Raw genomic sequence first — 22266 nt, 5'->3', positions numbered from 1 at the left:
GCTGCATTTTAGATGCAACCAGAATGTGAAAAATATAGGCTGATGCCAATATCTCTAAAGTTTTAGTTGAACTACATCTGCCCTTTCTGATGTCCATGTTGTCTCTTCATATTGTTCTGATAATATGGACTGGGATCCTGAGTTTGCACCCACTGGCAGGAATATCTCCTGAGTGGAGTTCTGCTCATGGATGTTCCCCCGGCAGAATGGGTGGAGGAGGTGACTTTCATTGATTCCCCCTGCAACCCCTTGTGCCCCCCAAAATCTGCTCCAGAGTGGAGAAGGACTGTCTGGAACAGTGATGGGGGGGGGCTTCAGGGGGAAATGGACAAAAATTGCTCCCCCACTCCTTCTGCCAGCAGGATTCTCCACTAGATCTTGGTCCCATTCATTAATGGAATGAATGGGACTCTTCTGTTCACAGACATCTAGTTAGGATCCAAGCCACTGTGATTAGAGCACATAGACAGTAACAGCAAGATGGAAAATCAGCTTCAGTATAAATGAAACAAGGCTAGTGAATTTATCACAGCTACAGTAAAGGACTCTAGTACAGTAGAGGAGGCCCATCTATTTGGATAGTTACTGGGTGTAGCCCTGATATCCTTCAGGTTATTGTGGTGCATGGAAAACTCTGTAATAAACCAGACATCCCACCTTTTTACCATACGTAGTACAGTCACCCCTCCACTTCATGCTTGTGCATGAGCTCAGTTCAGTTCCAAATCACACCAAGTAATGTAAAACGAGCAATTCAGTGCTCACTTTAGAGGCAGGATCTGATAGCCTGTTTGGGTGTTTATTCACCAATAAACACCACTTCTTTCCACAATTCTAGCACTCATAGCTCCATCTTAGAGGAAAATATCCATCTTCTTTTGGATCCTGTTCAGTTCCACTGTTTTCCCATGCTGTGGCTGTCTTAGAGTCATTTCCCCCCTGGCTGTTGCTTCTTTCTCCCTTCCTGATCAGTTACATCAGTAACCCCAGACAACAGGGCTGGCCCAAGATATTTAGCTGCCAGAGGCACAATAGCAAATGGTGCCCTCATCTCTCTTCCCATCACCAAGTCAAAGTAGTACACAGTAACCAAGGCCAGCCAAGTTGTTTTTGTACCTGACGGAGAAGAACCCCAAAGCATCTCTCCCCTTCTCTGGGATTAAAAATATAACAATAAATTAAATAACAAATGATTTGCTGCTCTTTCACGGCACCCAAAATCACCTGCCTGAGGTGGCTGCCTCACTCTGCCAAATGGTAGGGCTGGAATGAAGTCAAGAGGTAGTCCTAGGAAAAGACCCAAGGCAAATCATAAACTGGTCTCCAAGAACATCCAGCAATGGACATCTTGCAGAATGATATTCCAAGAAATCCAGACAAAGCCAAAACACCAAGCAGTCAGATGGACACAGTTCTGATGGTGTCAGGCAGGTCAAGCAAACACAATTTCAGTGGGGGCAGACATAAGGATGCTGTAAGAATTTGTGGAGTCCACATTTAAAACAAACTTACCTGATCCACACCTCTCAATTTAAACAGTGGATCTTTCACATATCACCCCGCACACACACACGAAATGTACGAGGTCACTGAAGTGCTTTCTTTTACATTCCCTTCCCCTTTTACCTGGTAATTGCAACATCACTTGAAAACTGGGCTACAAATGGCCTTGGGAATGGCAGGATGTGATGACATGCCATCCATCCCAGGAACACTGTACATAAAAAGAAACATGGCGACTGCCATGGACCCATGAGGCAGGTATGGGGGTTTTTCCATACCCCGGGGGGTGGGAACAGCACATCATCATGTCCCATCTGTTAGCATTATTTTAAAAAATGTAAAAGGAAGCCTTCAGACCACATAGTAAAAAAAAAAAAATTCCCCTAGAATTTTTTTTATTAGATTTTCACACTATATACATATAACAAGGACAAACAGGAAAGTTATAGCATATAAGAAAAAAATCACTGTATGCTGGATATATTTTAGAAAGTTGAGAGATGAGCTGTTACACCATCATTATGCTAAAGAAATTAAAAATACCAAAAATGTGACATGAAATAAGTTTATTCCTTAATGACTTTGGTGTGTCTTTCCAGAGCAACTTTAGAGTGACAGGTGGTCTAGGATGCAAGACATTTTTATTAATTAAAAACTATGGATGTACAAATCCCACTGACCCGTCCATTCTGGGGCACTGGCGGTGGGGGGGAGGCGCTCCGTCCCTCCCCCGGAATCCTCCCCAGCCAGCTCCACTCCACGGTGACTCCGCAGAGCCGCCAGCCAGGGCCAGCTGCAGCGGGAATTCTGGCCGTGGCCGGGCTGCTTCGGCCACAAATGGCGGCCACTATGCCGGCTGCCATTTGCTTGGCTGCCAAGCCATGATAGGCTACGTACAGTCAGGGCCAGAAATATTGGAACAAGGATAACTGTTCTGGCAGTTGGCCTCTGTACACCACCACATTGAAGTTGAAAGGAAACACACCCAGATGGGAGCGAAGTCAGGACTTTCAGCTGTAATTCAAGGGGTGTGACAAAAGTGGGGCACTAACCATTCAGGAAGTACAGCCAGTGGCATACACACACACCCATCGTTGGTGGCTCATAAGTAATGGAACGAATGGCTGACAAGCACCTGCATGGCCAGGTGTGGCCTGTTTCCTGGGTACCCCATGACCAATCAAGCAGATAAAAGGCCTGGAGGTGGTTCTGAGTGTTACATGTGCATTTGGTAGCTATTCACTGGAACCCCCAACATGAGGTCCAAAGAGGTGTCCATGCGAGTGAAGGAGGCCATCATTAGGCTGAGGAAACAAAATAAACTCACCAGAGAGATAGCAAAAAAAAGTGGGAGTGGCCAATACAACATTTTGGAACATTCTGAAAAAGAAGGAATTAACTGGCAAGCCCAGTAACAGCAAAAGGCCTGGAAGACCACAGAAGACAACTAAAGTGGATGACCACAGAATTCTGCTCATGGTGAAGAGGAACCCTTTCAAAACATCTAGCCAGGTCAAGAACGCTCTTGCAGTGGTAGGCATGTCATTGTCAACATCTACAGTCAAGAGATGGCTTTATGAATGTAAATACAGAGGCTTCACAACAAGGTGCAAACCACTGCTAACGCTCAAGAACAGAAAGGCCAGATTAGCCCTTGCCAGCAAACACCTAAAAAAGCCTGCCCAGTTCTGGAATAAGATTCTTTGGACTGATGAAACAAAGATTAACTTGTACCAGAATTAGGGATGTACGAAAGTCACTTATCTTTCGCGGATTATGTTGATGGTGGGGGGGAGGCGCTCCGTCCCACCCCCCAGAATCCTGGACAGGGGGGAGGCGCTCCGTTCCTCCCCCCCCCCGGAATCCTGGCCAGCCGGCTGTGCTCCGTAGGGATTCTGCGGAGCTGCCAGCCGGCTTTGCCAGCAGCCGGACATCTGGCCGCTGGCTAGCAGGGACGCAAATGGCGGCGGCCATAGCTGCCGCCGTTTGCGTCCCTGCAGTCAGCCATGAAAGGCTACGTAAATGTTTACGTAGCCTATCACGTCTGACTAAAACAACAACAACAACGCACATATGCAAATGACGGCGGCCAAGGCCGCCACCATTTGCGTTCCTTATTTTGGCACATCTTAGTCTACGTCAAGATTTACGTAGACTAAGACGGCGAAAATAAGGGGAATGCAAATAGCATAGCGGACGTGCCAAAATAGGGAACGCAAATGGCGCGTTGTTGTTGTTTTAGTCAGATAGGCTAAAAAAAGAAAAGAAAGGAAAAAGACGTGATAGGCTACGTAAACATTTACATAGCCTATCACGGGTTTTTTTTTAAACCTAGCCGTGATAGGCTACGTAAATCTTTACGTAGCCTATCACGTCTTTTTCCTTTCTTTTCTTTTTTTTTTAAACTGGAAATGGCGGCAACGGCAGCCAGTCGGAAGACCGGCCACTTCAGCCGCCGCCGCCAAATCACCGCTGCCGCCGCCGCCGCCAGGAAGATCCGCCCCAGGTAAGTCTCGTCCCGGCGGGTGGCAGGGGGGTGGCAGACCATTCCGCCACCGATTTCGGGGGGCCAAATGCGCTGGCATTCGGCCTCCCCGAGATCCATGGCAGAATTCTCTGACATTCCTAACCAGAATGATGGGAAGAGAAAAGTATGGAGAAGGAAAGGAACAGCTCATGATCCAAAGCATACCACATCATCCGTCAAACATGGTGGAGGCAGTGTTATGGCATGGGCATGTATGGCTGCCAATGGAACCAGGTCACTGGTGTTTATTGATAACCTGACTGCTGATAAAAGCAGCAAGATGAATTCTGAAGTGTATAGGGCTATACTTTCTGCTCAGATTCAGCCGAATGCTGCCAAACTGATAGGATGCTGCTTCATATTGCAGATGGATAATGACCCAAAACATACAGCAAAAGCTACCCAAGAGTTTCTCAAAGCAAAGAAGTGGGATGTTCTTCAATGGCCAAGTCAGTTACCTGATCTCAACCCAATAGAGCATGCTTTTCACTGAAGACAAGACTGAAGGCAGAAGACCCACAAACAAGCAGCAGCTGAAGGCAGCTGCAGTAAAGGCCTGGCAAAGCATCTCGAGGGACATAGGGGTGTACGAAACCCTGCTTACCTGGCTCCACTGGGTTCCGCAGGTGGGTGGAGGTGATCCTTTCCTCCCCCCGGAATCCTCAATGGGGGGGAGGTGATCCGTTCCTCCCCCCCAGAATCCTGCCCGGCTAGCTCCACTCTGTGGCCAGGCTGCGGAGCTGCCGGCCAGGCCAACTCGCAGCAGGGCCTCCAGCCACTGCCGGGCTGCTGCGGACGCAAATGGCGTCATTTGCATCCCTACGCCGGCCTGTGATAGGCTACATAAATATTTACGTAGCCTATCACGGCTAAAGCGGGGACACAAATGGCATTCCCTAAAAAAAAAATTCCCTAAAAGAAAAAGGGAACGCAAATGGCGGCCGGTGTAGCCACCGCCATTTGCATTCCTTCTCTTTGGCCGTCTTAGTCTACGTAAATATTTACGTAGACTAAGATGGCCAAAAATAAGGAACGCAAATGGTGGCGGCCATAGCCGCCACCATTTGCGTATGCGTTTTTTTTTTTAACCCAGACGTGATAGACTACGTAAGTCTTTACGTAGCCTATCACAAATGGGGAAAAACAAAAAACAAAAACAGACTGCATATGACGGTGGCGGCAGCAGCCGGTCGGAAGACCAGCCGCCGCCACCACCGAACCCGCCACTGGAGCCACCGCTGCCCGGAACATCCGCCCCAGGTAAGTATCGTCCCGGGGGGGATCTGCAGGAGGGCGGAGGGGTGGCAGGCCGTTCTGCCATGGAGTTCCAGGGGCTGAATGCACTGGCATTCGGCCTCACCGAGTTCCGTGGCGGAATTCTCTGACATCCCTAGTAGGCAGGAGTTTTTCCAGCCTACCTGGAGACATTGAGGTTTGAACCTGCGATCTTCTGCATGCAAAACATGTATGCTACCCTTCCCCTTTTGGGAAGGAGAAGCAATGTCTGATCTCCATTTCTGAGAACACAGAGACCAGCTGTAACTAATCTGCCTCTTGCCCTTGGCAAAATATACAGTACCCAAGGTGGCATAAAGCAGAAGTGCAGAGAAACACGACAGTCGTTATATTAACAGAGCTAGAGATACATTGTAGATGTTGCAGTAGGTAAAAAAGTTAACTGAGGCCAAATTGCGAATATTACTTAGTGGAGAGGATGGAACTCTGCACTGAGAGTCTCCCTTTAAGTGGCAGAAAATCTCCCTCTATTTCCATCCCTACCACTGACTGCTAATCTCCATTCTGAGACTAGGTCTACTGAAACTGCAGACCTCATGGCTGTAACACTTGGTCAAATTTTTCAACTTTGTTTCTTCCCCCCATCCCCCTGCTTTTTGTATCCACTATCCTGATGAAGCATTCTGGAGAACTCAAAATCTTGAGGAATTTCAAAATTCTGTGGAATTTTGGTTGGTCCCAATAAAGGTATTGTCCAACTACAGGTTTTGGATTTTTTTTTCTTACGGACAAACACGGCTACTTTTGTTTTGTTTTTTACATATACAAAATGTTCAACGACAAAGAAAATGTGTGGTTCCAGGGGGCGGAAATGCAGTTCCAAAAGAACAGTCCTGCTGTTTAATACACAAGCCATGGAAAAGTTGAATTATATTGATGTAAAAAGTGGCTGAAAACAATAAAGCCTGATCAAGTCTAACCATTTCTCCTCCCCCTGCCAAAGACATTCTCAACAGACTCCACTGGTAGAGTGTTCCCTAATGCTTTCAAGATGAAGGAAATTATTCTAGGGCAACTCATATTAGGTTGTCAGTGTTATGATAAGGACAGTGATGCCATAGAATATCCGATATGACATTCTTAAGACTACTGTTCTGTGTTTGTGCATCTGTTTTTCCCCTCTTGTTCTTACATTTTTAATATTCCACACTCCAAATAAAGACTAGTTGGAATTCATGATACCTGTTGACTGTTGTGTGAAACGTGACTAGAATACTCTTCTGCATTAGTGCTATCAAATTCCCAGGATTTTCTGTCATTCTGTATGGGCTTCTAAATGTCATGGAATATGACTCTAAGCAACAAAGCATGTGCAGACACAGAAGAAAAATGCACAGCAGTGTTGTAGCTGTGTGTGCTAGGTGTACAAATTACCATCACACACCACCGTGCAGCTTTGACACCATATTCCCTGGAAAAATCGTTGTGGACACCCATGTCTCAGCATAGTTTTGCTCCACATTGCTTCTCAACCTAATTATGGTACAGTTACCACCAAGCCAGAGTCCTATACTACTTTAAGATCTCCAGAGGTACCACTCCAGTTTGGTATCAGCTTATCATATATAAATTACACCACACCTGGGTTATTACTGGGTTATTGCAAGCATAAATTTTAAAATGTATTGAGTGATCTTCTCATTACAGGTTGGTTCTGCAATTTGGAAATAGAACTTAACAGTTTACATTTTTTCAGCCTTTATTTGGATACCTGATGTAAAGTCATCCTGAATTTTCCAAGACGCTTGCCAAATAGTCCCAGAAGCCAATCAAGTTGCAGCTAATAACAAGCATCATTGGCAGCTGAGGCACTAAGGGTGGGCAACTTGCAGCCGTCCAGATATTTTGGCTTACAACTAGGGATGTCAGAGAATTCCGCCACGGATCTCGGGGAGGCCGAATGCCAGCGCATTCAGCCCCCCGAAATCGGTGATGGAACGGCCTGCCCCCCCGCCCCCCCAGGACGAGACTTACCTGGGGCGGTTCTTCCTGGCGGCGGCGGCTCCGGTGGCGGCTCCGGCAGCGGTTCAGCGGCGGTTCGGCAGTGGCGGCTGCAGCGGCCGTTCTTCCGACCGGCTGCCACCGCCGCCATTTCCAGTTAAAAAAAAAAAAAGACGTAATAGGCTATGTAAAGATTTACGTAGCCTATCATGGCTAGGTTTAAACAAAAACCCGTGATAGGCTACATAAATGTTTATGTTAGGGATGTACGAAAGTGACTTACCTTTAACGAAATTTGATTCGAGGTGGGGGGGAGGCACTCCATCCCTCCCCCCCAAATTCTGGTGGGGGGGAGGCGCTCTGTCCCTCCCCCCCAAAATTCTGGCAGGGGGGGAGGCGCTCCATCCCTCCCCCCCCCGAATCCTGGCTGGCTGGGTGTGCAAATGGCGGCGGCCATAGCCGCCGCCGTTTGCGTCCCTGCAGTCAGCTGTGATAGGCTACGTAAATGTTTACGTAGCCTATCACAGCTGATTTAAAAGGGAAAAAAAAGCGCATATGCAAATGGCGGCGCCCATGGGCGCCGCCATTTGCGTTCCTTATTTTGACACGTCTTAGTCTACGTAAACATTTACGTAGACTACGGCGAAAATAAGGGGAACGCAAATAGCGTAGCATCTACGCTATTTGCGTTCCCCTTATTTTCGCCGTCTTAGTCTACGTAAATGTTTACGTAGACTAAGACGTGTCAAAAAAAATAAGGAACGCAAATGGCACCGCCCATGGGCGCCACCATTTGCGTACGCATGTTTGTTTTCCCTTTAAATCAGCTGTGATAGGCTATGTAAACATTTACGTAGCCTATCACGGTATTTTTAAAAAATCTAGCTGTGATAGGCTATGTAAATCTTTACGTAGCCTATCACATTTTTTTTTTACTGGAAATAGCGGCGGTGGCAGCCGGTCGGAAGACAAGCTGCCGCAGCCGCCGCTGCCGAACCACCACCGAACCGCCGCCGCCAGGAGGATTCGCCCAAGGTAAGTCCCGTCCCGGGGGGGGCAGACCATTTTGCCACCAATTTCGGGGGGCCGAATGCACTGGCATTCAGCCTCCCTGAGATTCATGGCAAAATTCTGTGACATCCCTAGTTTACATAGCCTATCACGTCTGACCTTTTTTTAAAACAAAAACAAAACCGCGCGTACGGAAATGGCGGCGGCCACGGCTGCCGCCATTTGCATTCCTTATTTTGGCACGTCTTAGTCCACATAAAGATTTACGTAGACTAAGACGGCGAAAATAAGGGGAACGCAAATAGTGTAGACGCTATGCTATTTGCGTTCCCCTTATTTTCACCGTAGTCTACGTAAATGTTTACGTAGACTAAGACGTGTCAAAATAAGGAACGCAAATGGCGGTGCCCATGGGCGCCGCCATTTGCGTACGCGCGTTTTTTTTCTTTATGCATGTTGTTGTTGTTTTTTAAGTCAGACGTGATAGGCTACGTAAACTTTTATGGCCGCCGCCATTTGCGTCCCTGCTAGCCAGAAGCCAGATGTCCGGCTGCTGGTGGAGCCGGCCAGCGGCTCCGCAGAATCCCTGTGGAGCACAGCCGGCCGGCTAGGATTCCGGGGGGGAGGAACGGAGCGCTTCCCCCCCATCCAGGATTCCGGGGGGAGGGACGGAGCGCCTCCCCACCACCATCAATATAATCTGCGAAAGGTAAGTGACTTTCGTACATCCCTACTTACAACTCCCATTAGCCATAACCAATGGTCAGGATGGGAGTTGTAGGCCAAAACATCTGGAGGGCCACAAATTGCCCACCCATAGAGGACTAGAATAGTCCATCCCAGGGACTTGATCCTGATAGGTTAAGGTTCTAACCTACTAGGTGTAAAATGTTTTAGGATGAAAAGTGTTTTACAACATGATTCAGTCTTGCTGGTATTCAACAGACTCGCCTTCTCCCACAGAAGCAATACGTTTATTCTCTTCCCCAATGCAGCATAGATGGACATGAAGTATTTGTGGATTTGCCTGTATTTTACAGGCAAATCCTTCTTATCCTTCAAAGCTTGTCTGATTATTGCATTAAAACATTAAAAACATACTTTGACATCTCCATGCATTGTTGTGACAAATAATGAGAGTATTAAAAAAAATTAAATAATTCAACACTCAGAATACATTTCAAAATTTCAGCCCCTGAAATGTAAGTTCCACTGTTCAGTTTGAAGTACCGAGACAAATTTAATTTAGTTTGGTCATTTCAACTTCACATTTTCAGCAAAGTATAAATACGATCTCCACTTGGGACTCTGATTCAGACTGCAACAGAGGTTGGCAAACAAACAAACAACAACCCACTTAAGTAACTAAAATACAGTACCTGAAGGCCTTAGTCAGCTCAGTGCTCCCAAGATAAACTTTAACCAAGGAGAATTGGATTAAAATTCCTGCACAACCATGAAGCTTGCTGGGAGACTGTGGTCAAGTCACTCTCTCTCAGCTTAACCTACCTCACAGGGTTGTCATGAAGATAAAAGGATACACACACCCCCCTTAGAGGGACCACATCCCAAGAGATGTTGATGATATGCTAGTTATTACTAGTATAAGGCATTTCAAAACGGCTTTCTTTAGGGGCTATCTGTAAAAAGAAACAACAAACATGTTTATGAGATTTATAAAACAATGAGTGGAACAACCCAAAACCAAGTATTAAAGCATTAAACAAATGAAACATAGGGATAGGGGAGAATTTATCCCCGAAACTTCGGGGGGCCGAGTATGTATTCGGCCCCCCAAAGTAGTTTCAGGGAGAAATTCTCCGCCCCCCTGCCCCCCGCCCCCCCCCGGGATGGGACTTACCTTTCACGAATGTCCCTCCCAGCGGCGGGTCCCGGCAGCGGTTCGGCAGGTCTTCGACAGGGGCAGGGGCGGCAGCCGGTCTTTCGACCGGCTGCCGCCACCGCCATTCCAAGAAAAGTTAAAAAAAAAAAAACGCCCCCATGATAGGCTACGTGACGATTAACGTAGCCTATCACGGCTAGATTTGCAAAGTCAGCCATGATAGGCTACGTAAATCGTCACGTAGCCTCTCATGGGTGACTTAAAAAAAAAAAAAGCGCGTACGGCTAATGGCGGCCCCCATAGGGAGCCGCCATTCGCATTCCTTATTTGGTCGCTGTAGTCTACGTAAATCTTTACGTAGACTACGGCGAAAATAAGGGCAACGCAAATAGCAAATAAGGAACATGAATGGCAGCTCCCTATGGAGGCCGCCATTTGCGTACGTGCTTTTTTTTTTTTTAAGTCACCCGTGATAGGCTACGTGACGATTTACGTAGCCTATCACAGCTGACTTTGCAGATCTAGCCATGATAGGCTACGTAAATCGTCACGTAGCCTATCACGGGGGCATTTTTTTTTTACTTTTTATTTCGCGGCCGGGCAAAGCGAGGCGCCTTCTCCCCAGCCTGAATTTCGGCCAGGCGAGGCGGGAAGCCTCCCCCCCAGCCTGAATTTCGGCCGGGCGAGGAGGGAAGCCTCCCCCTCCAGCCTGAACTTCGGGGGGAGCAGTGAAGTGCCTCCCCCCCACCGCGAAGCAATCTGCAAGACCTGGTAAGTGACTTTTGTGCACCCCTAATGAAACATGTTAAATGCAATGTTTAACTTGTTTACAGTTTCATTAGTTGGCTTTCAGTTATTACATTTTATTTATTTATTTTATTTATTGCATTTATACCCCGCCTTTCTTCTTCTTGCAAGGAACCCAAGGCAGCTTACATTATCCTCCTCCTCTCCATTTTATCCTCACAACAACAATCCTGTGAGGTGGGTTGGGCTGAGAGTGTGTGACTGGCCCAAAGTCACCCAGTGAGCTTCCATGGCCAAGTGGGGACTAGAACTCGGATCTCCCAGCTCCTAGTCCAACACTCTTGCCACTACACCACACATTTTTTTAAAATAAATCTCATAAACAAGTTTATTGTCTGTTTCTTATAGACAGTCCCTAAAGAAGACCTTTTTGGCTGAAATGCCTTGGGCTGGTAATAAATAACATAGTATCAGAATCTTTATAGAATCATAGAATCGTAGGATTCGAAGGGCCCTATAAGACCATTGAGTCCAACCCCCTGCTCAATGCAGGAATCCAAGTCAGAGCATCCCTGACAGATGGCTGTCCACCTTCATCTTGAATGCCTCCAGTGAGGGAGAGCCCACTACCTCCCTAGGTAATTAGTTCCATTGTTGTACTGCTCTAACAGAAAGTTTTTACTGATGTTCAGCAAGAATCTGGCTTCCTCTCACTTGAACCCATTATTCCGTGTCCTGCACTCTGGGATGATCGAGAAGAGATACTGGCCTTCCTCTGTGGGACAACCTTTCAAGTACTCGAAGACTGCTATCATATCTCCCCTCAGTCTTCTCTTCTCAAGGCTAAACATCCCCAGTTCTTTCAGTCTGTCCTCATAGGGCTTTGTTTCCAGTCCCCTGATTATCTCCGTTGCCCTCCTCTGAGCCCTCTCCAGTTTGTCTGCATCCTTCTTAAAGTGTGGTGCCCAGAACTGGATACAGTACTCCAGATGAGGCCTTCTGGCACTTCACCTGTCCTCCACGACTTCTCAAAGATAATAGACAGTGTCTCTGAGAGTTCTTCTGCCAGTTCCTTTATTATTCTAGGATGCAGTTCATCTGGCCCTGGAGATTTGAACTCATTCAAAGTAATGAGGTGTTCCTTGACCATATGCCTATCAATCTCAAGCTGCAATCCTGCCCCTTCAGCCTGTACTTCGCCTTTGCCAGGGGGGTCATAAACCCTCTTTTGGGAGAAGACTGAGCCAAAGTAGGAATTGAGCATTTCTGCCTTTTCTTTGTCATCTTTGTCATTTTTCTATCTTTATTTAGGCATCCTTATTTAGGCCATCCTTATTTAGGATGGCCACATCTTGGGATGTGGTCTTTCTTTTCGGTCATCATTTTAGCGGATAATTTCTAGTTTTTTGTGTCTGTTGTGAGGGTAAAATGGGCAGACACACAGTGTATGCCACCCTAAGCTCTAAGGGCCAGGTAACAATGTAATAAATAAAATAAAATAAAATAAAATGCATTTTGAGCAGTGTATCTTAGGCAGTTGTTTTCTGCGAACTCCCTCTCCCCTTTATTTTTTGCACTTTAAGGACTAAGGGTCGGATCTAGACTAAGTTAGTTGCACCCTGCTCCCACTGAAATCAATGAGTCTTAAGACATGAGTGACTTCTCCCATTGATTTCAAGGGGCCCCACCTCCCCTTCTACCTCACTGACTGGGAATCTTGAGCCATGGTTACAGCAGAGGTGGCACAATGGTGTGACAATTCAGGAATCTGTGCAGAATGCCATGACATGCACATGCTGATCTCTACAATGCCAATGCAAGAAATATTTCTATGTCTATTGTTGGATTTGGAGGACTGCAATCTGCTACCACCAACTATTGGCAATTGCACTGTAAAATATCTGCTTTTCTGTAAATACCAGAAAAACAAATTTTCTGGGTACAAGCCTCATGTTAATTTTAGAGCTTACTGTTCCTTTTGCTTTTCTTGAACCAGCAGATAAGAACAGATTCCCAAACAAGTACAGAGGCTAACAGAACCCAATATAGCAGTAAAGATTATGGTAGATTTTTCTGTCACAGCAACAGGGTATATGGTAAAAGGACTGGATTTGACAGATAATACAGCACCTGGAAAAAATAAAAATGCAGAGTAAAACTATTAAAATAATGAAGAGCATGTGTTTCAAGATGCAAAGATACAGTTATTGCCACAAGCAAGGAAATTGTGTTGGACTGCTTCAGGCCTAAAAGGAAAAGATGATGCGTCCTCAAACTGCTATCACCATCACTGATAAATCTCAAGGTCCTAATACTTTTTTCTTATACGAAGATGAGAAGAGCCCTCCTGGAACAGACCAAGGATCCATCTAATCCAGCATGCTGTCCCTTACAGTTGCAGAGGATGAGCCAATGCTTCTGCGACGCTTATAAGCAGAACATGCAAGCAAGAGCCCTTCCACTGCTTTTCAGAGGTATACTACTTCTGAACATGGAAGTTCAATTTAGCTAGCTCAGCTAATAGTGACTATGGACCAATCTACATAGTGCCCGTCATCACAATGAATTCGGTGTCCTGTCGGGTTAAACGCATTCGCATTAAAACGTGATTATCCACACTCACCCATTTTCCCCTTTGCGGTGCTTCATCAAATGTGTGAGCTCAGTTCACACTCAAGCACTGTGCTGTTTTACTGCTCTTAAATAGGGATGGCAGAGAATTCTGCCATGGATTGCAGTGAGGGCAGATTCATTAGAATCCGGCCCCCCGAAATCCGTGGTGGAACGGCCTCCTGCCACCCCCACTCCCCCACGGAATCCCCCTGGGAAGGCACTTACCTGGGGTGGATGCGGCAGATTTGGCAGCGGTGGCGGCGGTTCCAGCGGCGGCTGGTCCCCTGGCCGGCCACGGCCGGGCTGCTGCCACCGCCATTGCCATCCTTGCAGCTGTGACAGGCTATGTAAGAATTTAGGTAGCCTATCACGGCTACCCCCTCCAAAAAAACCCCCAGCATACGCAAATGGCGGTGGCTACAGTGGCCGCCATTTGCGTTCCCTATTTTTCGCCAATTTATCTTATGTAAATATTTACATAAGATAAAACGGCGAAAAAAAGGGGAACGCAAATAGTGTAGTGGGCGCCATTTGCGTTCCTGTATTTTTCGCCGTTCTAGCCTACGTAAATATTTTGTGTACGCGTTTTTTGTGTTTTTTTTACCCAGAGCCCTCCTCGGCCAGAAATCCAGCTGCGGACGGCCCTGGCCTGGGCCTGGCCAGCTGCTCCGCGGAGCCACCGCAGAGAACAGCCGGCCGTCGAGGATTCCGGGGGGTAGGACTGGATCGCCCCCCCCCGTTGAGGATTCCGGGGGGAGGGATGGAACGCCTCCCTCCCCCACCATGAACATAATCCGCAGAAAGGTAAGTGACTTCCGTACATCCCTATCTTTGACAAACTCTAAGTGTTCTAATTTTAATGACTCCATTGAGGTCCTCTAAAGATCACCACATAAACCAGGCTGGGATTTCCTTAGGTATGTACGAAAGGTACCTACCTTTCCACGGATTATGCTGATGCTGGAGGGGAGGCGTTCCATCCCTCCCCCCGGAATCCTGGCCGGGTGGGAGGTGCTCCATTCCTCCCCCCCAGAATCCTGGCCAGCCAGCTCCGCTCCGCAGGGATTCTGCGGAGCTGCCAGCCGGCTCCGCCAGCAGCCGGACATCCGGCCACTGGCTAGCAGGGACGCAAATGGCGGCGGCCGTAGCCACCGCCATTTGCATCCCTGCAGTCAGCCATGATAGGCTACGTAAATGTTTACGTAGCCTATCACACCTGATTTTTTAGGGAAAAAAAACACGCGCGTATGCAAATGGCGGTGCCCAAGGGCGCCGCCATTTGCGTTCCTTATTTTGGCACGTCTTAGTCTACGTAAACATTTACATAGACTAAGACAGCGAAAATAAGGGGAACACAAATAGCGTAGCGTCTACGCTATTTGCATTCCCCTTATTTTCGCCGTCTTAGTCTACGTAAACGTTTACGTAGACTAAGACGTGCCAAAATAAGGAATGCAAATGGCGGCGCCCATGGGCGCCGCCATTTGCATACGCGCGGGGTTTTTTTGTTCGTTTTAATCAGCTGTGATAGGCTACATAAACATTTACGTAGCCTATCACAGTGTTTTTTAAAATCTAGCCGTGATAGGCTACGTAAATCTTTACGTAGCCTATCACGTTTTTTTGTTTTGTTTTGTTTTTTACCTTGAAATGGCGGCGGTGGCAGCCGGTCGGAAAACCGGCCGCCGCCCTGCTGCTGGAGCCGTCGCCGGAGCCGTTGCCACCAGGAAGATCCACCTAAGGTAAGTCCCGTCCCGGGGGGGGGCAAGGGGGCGGGGGGCCGTTCCGCCACCGATTTCGGGGGGCTGAATGCGCTGGCATTCGGCCTCCCCGAGATCCGTGGCGGAACTTTCGTACATCCCTAGAGTTCCTTAGTCAAATTCTCTATTTGTACTAGGGATGTACGAATCCCTTACCTGGTTCCGTTCCGAGGTATCTGCGGTGGGGGGGAGGCAATCCGTCCCTCGCCCCAGAATCCTCCCCAGCCAGCTCCGCTCCGCAGCAAGGCCACAGAGCCACCAGCCAGGGCCAGCTGCAGCCAGACTTCCGGCCGCTGCCAGGTTGCTGTGGCCGCAAGTGGCATCCGTTGTAGTGGCCGCCATTTGCGTCCTTGCTTTAGGCCATGATAGGCTACATAAGTAAGTAGCCTATCAGGGCAAAAGGCAGGGACGCAAATGGCGGCTGCTATGCCATTTGTGTGCCTGCATTAGGCTGTGATAGGCTTCGTAAATACTTACGTAGCCTATCATGGCGAAGAGCAGGGGCGCAAATGACGTAGCAGCCACCATTTGCACCCCTGCTCTTTGCCATGATAGGATACGTAAGTATTTATGTAGACTATCACGGCCTAATGCAGGCATGCAAATGGCGGCTGCTACAACGGCTGCCATTTACAGCCTCAGCAGCCTGGCAGCAGCCGGAAGACGAGCCAGAGCTGCCGCAACCGCTGCCTCAACCACCGCAGCCGCAGCTGCCACCAGGTAGGTCCGTCCCGGGGGGATTTCAGAGGGTGGCAGTGGGGGGGTAGTCTGTTCCGTCATGGACTCCAGGGGGCCAGATTCCAAAGAATCCAGCCTCACTGGAGTCGGTGGCGGATTTCTCCAACATCCCTAATTTGTACTGATAAAATCATCCTTAGTGGATCTTTTCGATAGTCTCAGTGAATATACATTCACCTCTGTAAGAAGTAGCAGTGTCATTGACTGCATTCTTATCCCAGTTGAAATGCTGCATTTCTGACTTTTTTGTAGGAAATTATATAGATAATGATCATCTCCCATTAATTACAAGAATGAACTATTTTTTTTTTAAATCCCAGCCCCTTCCCTCTCTCCCTGTTTTAGCTGCAGACAGTTTTTACTGCCATAAACAAGATGGACAAAAATCATAGACAAAAAGACTAAAGAAATTCTTAATTGTCTTACTTGTAACACCTTAAGTGAACAGATAACCAGCACTGAACATATTGATGATGCCTTACATTCTTATGCCAACCTCATTCAAATAATTCAAATGGCCCTGGAACAACAGACCATTACAGCTAAACAGGAAAGAAAGATTAAAACCTTAGTAGGACAGAGAATGTCAACATCTGAAAAATCAGATTCATATTCATTCCCTTTACTGTTTTATATGTAATAATAAATTAAACAGTCTCCCCACTGAGTATTACGAGTTTAAAAAGAAATATACGTGTTATTGCTAAAAAGAAAAAGGTGGCACAAAGGGAAAAATGGCAACTATTGATAAATGCTTCACTAACAAATAAAAATAAGCTCTTTTGGACCCTAGTTACAGGTGCTCTCAGAAGCAGGACAGGCTCATTCGACTGTTTAATTCCAGTCCAGGTATAGGAAGCCTATTTTTATAGCATTTTCTATGATCCCTCACTTTCCTTATGTGATCTTACAAACTATTCATCTTTAGATGCCCCTGATTTGCCTCCAGGGAGCACAAATGAAATCAAAAATCTTATCAGACAACTTAAAGTGGGGAAATATCCAGGCCCAGATTCCTAGAGTGGCGGGCCTCTCCTTTGGCAACACTTTTTACTCGCATTAATCAGTCTAGGAGGTTCCCCAAAGCATGGGCTAAGGCAATAACAGTTCCTATTTTAAAAAAGGGAGACCCAAGGTTCCAGCAAATTACCTGCCAATAAGCCTTTTATCCATTATAGGGAAACTACATGGAGGTTCAGGTGTCAGCTGTGAGCCGGACAGCGCTGTACCAACTTCATCTGATATGGCAACTGCGCCCCTACCTTCCCAATCATCTGCTCCCATCGGTAGTACATGCCCTGGTCTCCTCTCGTCTAGACTACTGTAATGCGCTCTACGTGGGGTTATCCTTGAAGACAGTTGGAAGCTGCAGCTGGTACAGAACATGGCAGCTCACCTGATTAAAGGCAGCCACCAGCGTGATCACATCACTCCGGTACTGAAGGAGTTGCACTGGTTACCAGTTGCTTTCTGGGCCAAATTCAAGGTGTTGGTTTTGACCTTTAAAACCCTATGTGGTTCTGGCCCAACCTAACTTAAGGAGTGCCTCCAGCAACACCAGACAGTTGGGGAGACTGGGCTTCCCAGGCAGGAACCAGGGCTTCAGTGAAGACGAGCTAGGAGAAACCAGGATGTGGACCTAGGCACTAAAATTTTGGTTTCGTCTGCATTTTTCTTCATCAGCATCAAGCGTTATATATTCTATGCTAGCAGACTCACATTCTAGTAAACAGTTCCATATAATTTTACATAAAATTAGCTCAATTGTTGTTTTGTTTGAATCCCTTCTAATGCTTGAGCAACAACAAGCCTCCAAACTTCTGATCCAGAGATTATATGATATTGAAAGACAGGATCAGTACTCTCTGGCTAACAGAACTTGTTCTCCAGTGGCCCACGGAATTCTGTCCAGTTATGGTATCTCACCGTATTTGAAATCCCTTAGGAATATACAAGCTCGTAGAGTATTCATACAAGACTAAATGTTGTACCAACAGTAGCGGTCCAGGGCAGATTTCTGATCTTCAGAACAGATTGTGTTCATGCAAAGCAGGAGTCCCTGAAACGTTGATACATCTACTTTTATATTGTAATTTTTACTCTGATATGAAATGCCACATAATTTATCCTCTGTTCTGACCAACTTCCCAGGCCATCCAGATGAAAGATTGGTAATTAACAGTCTCTCGGATAAGATCCCACATGTCGCTGAACAGGTGGCTAATTTCTTTCTAATCGCCATGAGAACAAGAGCCAAGTTGTTTGACTGTATTAGTTAAGTTGAAGAAATTGTAGCTTTTGTCTTGATATTTGTGTCCTTGTCTGTATATTTTAACTTGAACGGGTCTGAACGACCATAATAAAGAGGAAGGAAGGAAGGAAGGAAGGAAGGAAGGAAGGAAGGAAGGAAGGAAGAGATGCCAGGAAGTGAAGCTAGGCCCATCTGCATGAAAAGCATATGCTGTGCCACTAAGCTACAGCCCTTCCCTACTTCATATCACATAAAAATGCTATTCATCTTCTGCAATGAGTGCTTTATTTAGCTTCTTTGTAATTGTCCTGATCCCTTTCAGAACTCTTTGCATGCCTTTGTTGTGTAATGCTCCAACCAACCCTAGCTGGTTTCCTGCTTTGGCAGTAAGACTTTAAAGAAAAATCTTTAAAGACTTTGTTTATTTTTAAATAAAGGATGGTTGCATAATTGGAGGTACTTTGGGGGAGGGAGGCAAATATTCTAAAAAATACTGAAATATTTAAAATTCGTTCCTGCTTTTAAAACCAAATATTTGGTTAGCAAAAGCAAACAAAGAATCAAAAACACCCAGCAATACATTTCATTTAGCATCTGAAAACTGTTTGTCTTCTTGGTTACTTAAACTAAAATATTAAAACAAGAAATTCAACCTATTGAAAACATTAGATTTAGTCTGGTCAGATCTTTGAAATATTCTGATTTTTAATGCTACCATGCTTTCACATTTAAAAAATATTCTGTAAGAACAGCAAAAAATATTTTACATAGAAATTTTATAAATGTTCATTTTCTTGAATTTAGAAGAGCAGCGTTGTTCTTTGGGAGATATTCTCTTGATGTCTAAATGTACTGTGGAATCATTAGGACATCCCACTAATATGACATCCACTAGAAGGAATATCCATAGTTTACTGTTCCTAGCATATAAACATTTAATGACTATGAAACACACAAATAAAGGAAGATGCATTCTACATCTTTGATACCAGCTGTTATATATATATCTATATATATATATCTATCTCCCCACACTGACGTAGACATTACCATGGTATCATTGTGCTGGTGCAATAGTTGGCACACCCTGTCCTAAACATATACTTGCCAGCACAGCCAACATTAGGATCAAAATACAGGGTACATTTCTGGCCAAGTACACCATGCACTCGTATTAATCAGCAGAGCCACCATATTTGGTGCATTGTTCATGGCATCCATTTTCTCCACTGGAGTACTTCTAGAATGATTCCCCTGGAGGAACAAACTTTGGAAAATATTCCAAATTTGAAAATTCACATGGACTTCTTTCCCCAGGAAATGTCCACAGGAAACTCATAGAATTCTTGTGTAATCTTTCCCATGTATATGAGAATCAATAGAAATCCGTGTGAAAGCACATTTAAGTTACATCCTTAAAGGCATCATCTGCAAAATTGTTTGGAAGATTTCCAACTTGTAGCCATGAAAGCACAAATAATTATGGCAGGCTGTGCATGCACATGCACGCACATACATAGAAACCACTCCAGAAAAGCTCCAAGCACCCACACCCACCCACCCACCCACCCTTTTCCTGAACTAGAAATTTTATGACAATTATTACAAATACACGAAAAAAGGAATTCATAAATTACTGTGCAACTACTCTTTGCATTTGAAGATGTCAGTCAAATTTAGAAACTATTTGTATGTACTTGTATTTCTTTTTCAAGAACAAGGTAAGATAATTGTTGGATATTTTTCTTTTTTAAAAAATTATTTAGTTTTATGCTTGTGTCTCATTCATCCTTAGGACGCTCAGGAGCAGGTTACAAGGGGCTCCCAATGCTCTTCCATCAAGGCACTAATCTTATCCAACACCTGCTTAGCTTTAAAAAAAAAAAAAAAAAAGCTGTAGTATTAGCACTGGACTCTTCACTGGCAAATGACTGGAGAAGTAACTTTGAAAATGAGGTAACAGTCTGAGCAGGAGCTGGAGACAACCAGTTTCCAAAAGCAAGCCTGTCCATCTATCCTTGTGTCACCTGAGGAATAACGTATCTGTGCTAGGATTAACAGCTTCTGCAGAAGACGAAATCTTCTAAAGCCATAATTCTAAGCACATTCACTTAAAATTCCAATAAAATCAATGGGATTTAGATCCGGGGAAAATATATTAACCATAGGAATCATAATACTTTTCATGATTGGATGGTTGCTACAGAGACTGAAATAGAACATCCCTGAATCAGTTTATTTATTTATGAATTAATGTTATCATTATTTTTATAGTTACCTTTGTGTCCAAAGGTACCTGAAGGCAAATTTTCACAACATTTAAGACCAGAACCATTTAGTCATACCTAATTATGTATCCCCTTCCAAAACTGTGAAATGGTTCAGGTTCAAAATATCTGGGAAAGTATTAATTCAGAAACAATAATTGAGATTCACAGTCTGAAAGTAAGACTGTCTATCATCGGCTAGCTAGATAAGCTGTTTACACCAACGTTGATTCAAAATTCCAACTTTCTCCTCGATATTGTTTGTATATTGGAAATATTGTTTTGATAAGTATTGCCGATTTAATGACTAGGTATCTGCACTTCATTCTGAAACTCTCTGAGTACTAACCAAATGTAGGCCAGGCTAATGGCAAACTTCTTAAGCTCTGCAGGACAACCCCCAACTTTCTAAATATTGGTTTACTCAGGCAGGAAGGGTTACAGGGAGCAGATACTAGAATGTTGGACAAAACCTAGATATTACAAACAAAACTCCTTATTTTTTGGTAAATCAGTTACTTCCAGCACGAAATATGCCAATTGTGGCTACAATAATATTTGATTATATAAACAGCCTCAACACAACACAACAAAATACCTTACCTGCCCTTTTCTGTAAGCCTTTCCCAAGCAATAAGATACCCCTTGGAGATTGTTAAAAACACTGAAGAATGAGTTTAATTATTAGACTGATTAATAGTTTCCCATTACATCTGAACTAGGTCAAAGAGTAAGCTCATCACAGAAGTACCAGTAGGGGCTTTTCATGCTATTTTGCCAAGGGGCAAACATGTTCCCGTAAACCCTTTTTTCCTGACTGTTTTACAAAAAAAATTGCACTGCATTCCAAGAAAAACACAGCTATTTATATGGACATATTTCCCTCCCAGCCAGCTTGATTGGGTTCAAGCACATCCATGTATTAGGCTGTGTTCATGGAATTATTCATCAGAGTATCTGAGCACCTTGACTACCCATGACGTTCTCAGTTCACTGCTGTGCTAGTTTTCCAGAGGATCCTGTCAGCAGCACTGGAAGATTTTATAACTGCCATACCAAGTATATCATCAAGACTGGAGTAACATACTGTACTCCTGAAAGAAGAATCAGCTTTCTGGCACATATGCTTTAAATCCCAGAATATTATGGATATATATGGTGTTCGTCACAAAGATCTCCAAAGCAAGCTGGTATTTAACGCAGGAGCGAGCTAATTTGGAGCTAAACTACTTTGCAAGAGGCAGTTTGGCTGCTGTCAGACGAAGCAGGCAGAGTGCGTGCAGCAGACCCATTTTCTTTAAATGCTGCTAACAACGATCACAATAAGGACATTTGTCAAAGGAATAAACGCAGCAAACGATTATGCAGAGAACATCTGCAGAGCACAACTTCTGTCATTCCTGAAGTTTATTGACTATTAATTTGATGCATGTTTCTTTTAAAGAATGCATAATGCCTTTTTTTCTGTTTAGTGACTGTCCTTTATTTGAGCCTTCTTCCTCTTCCATTAGTTTGCCTCTTTCTTTCTTTCTTTCTTTCTTTCTTTCTTTTAAATTGCTTCCTTCATGACTTAATTAAGTTTGGGTCAGACAGGAAGGTTAAAGTTATTTCCCAACTTGGAAAAATAGTTTTTATTTTACTTTTAAAGAAAAAAAATTGTTCAATGAAAGGTGATGCAAAGCAGTTCAGGAGATCACATACAAAACCCTTCATTTTCAGTTTGGGCTGTTTTCAAAGCCATGGCAAATTATTAGTGCCCCAAATCAGGC

General features: G+C 45.1%; 1 long non-coding RNA gene across 1 annotated transcript in view; it reads left to right on the top strand.

Moving 5' to 3' along the window:
- LOC146358895 (uncharacterized) overlaps window positions 1-19027 on the top strand; it is a 50940-nt gene extending 31913 nt beyond the window's left edge. The window contains exons 2-4 of the long non-coding RNA XR_014786130.1: window positions 13201-13342; window positions 14090-14285; window positions 17158-19027. This is a non-coding gene — a long non-coding RNA (uncharacterized LOC146358895). The remainder of the gene's footprint in view (window positions 1-13200; window positions 13343-14089; window positions 14286-17157) is intronic.
- The last annotated feature ends 3239 nt before the right edge of the window (window positions 19028-22266 follow it).

The sequence above is a fragment of the Heloderma suspectum genome, chromosome 1, assembly GCF_057233095.1.
Source record: "Heloderma suspectum isolate Gila_16-S chromosome 1, 16-S_ref, whole genome shotgun sequence".
Classification (NCBI taxonomy): Eukaryota; Metazoa; Chordata; class Lepidosauria; order Squamata; family Helodermatidae; genus Heloderma; species Heloderma suspectum.
This window is presented reverse-complemented; position numbering and strand designations above follow the sequence as displayed.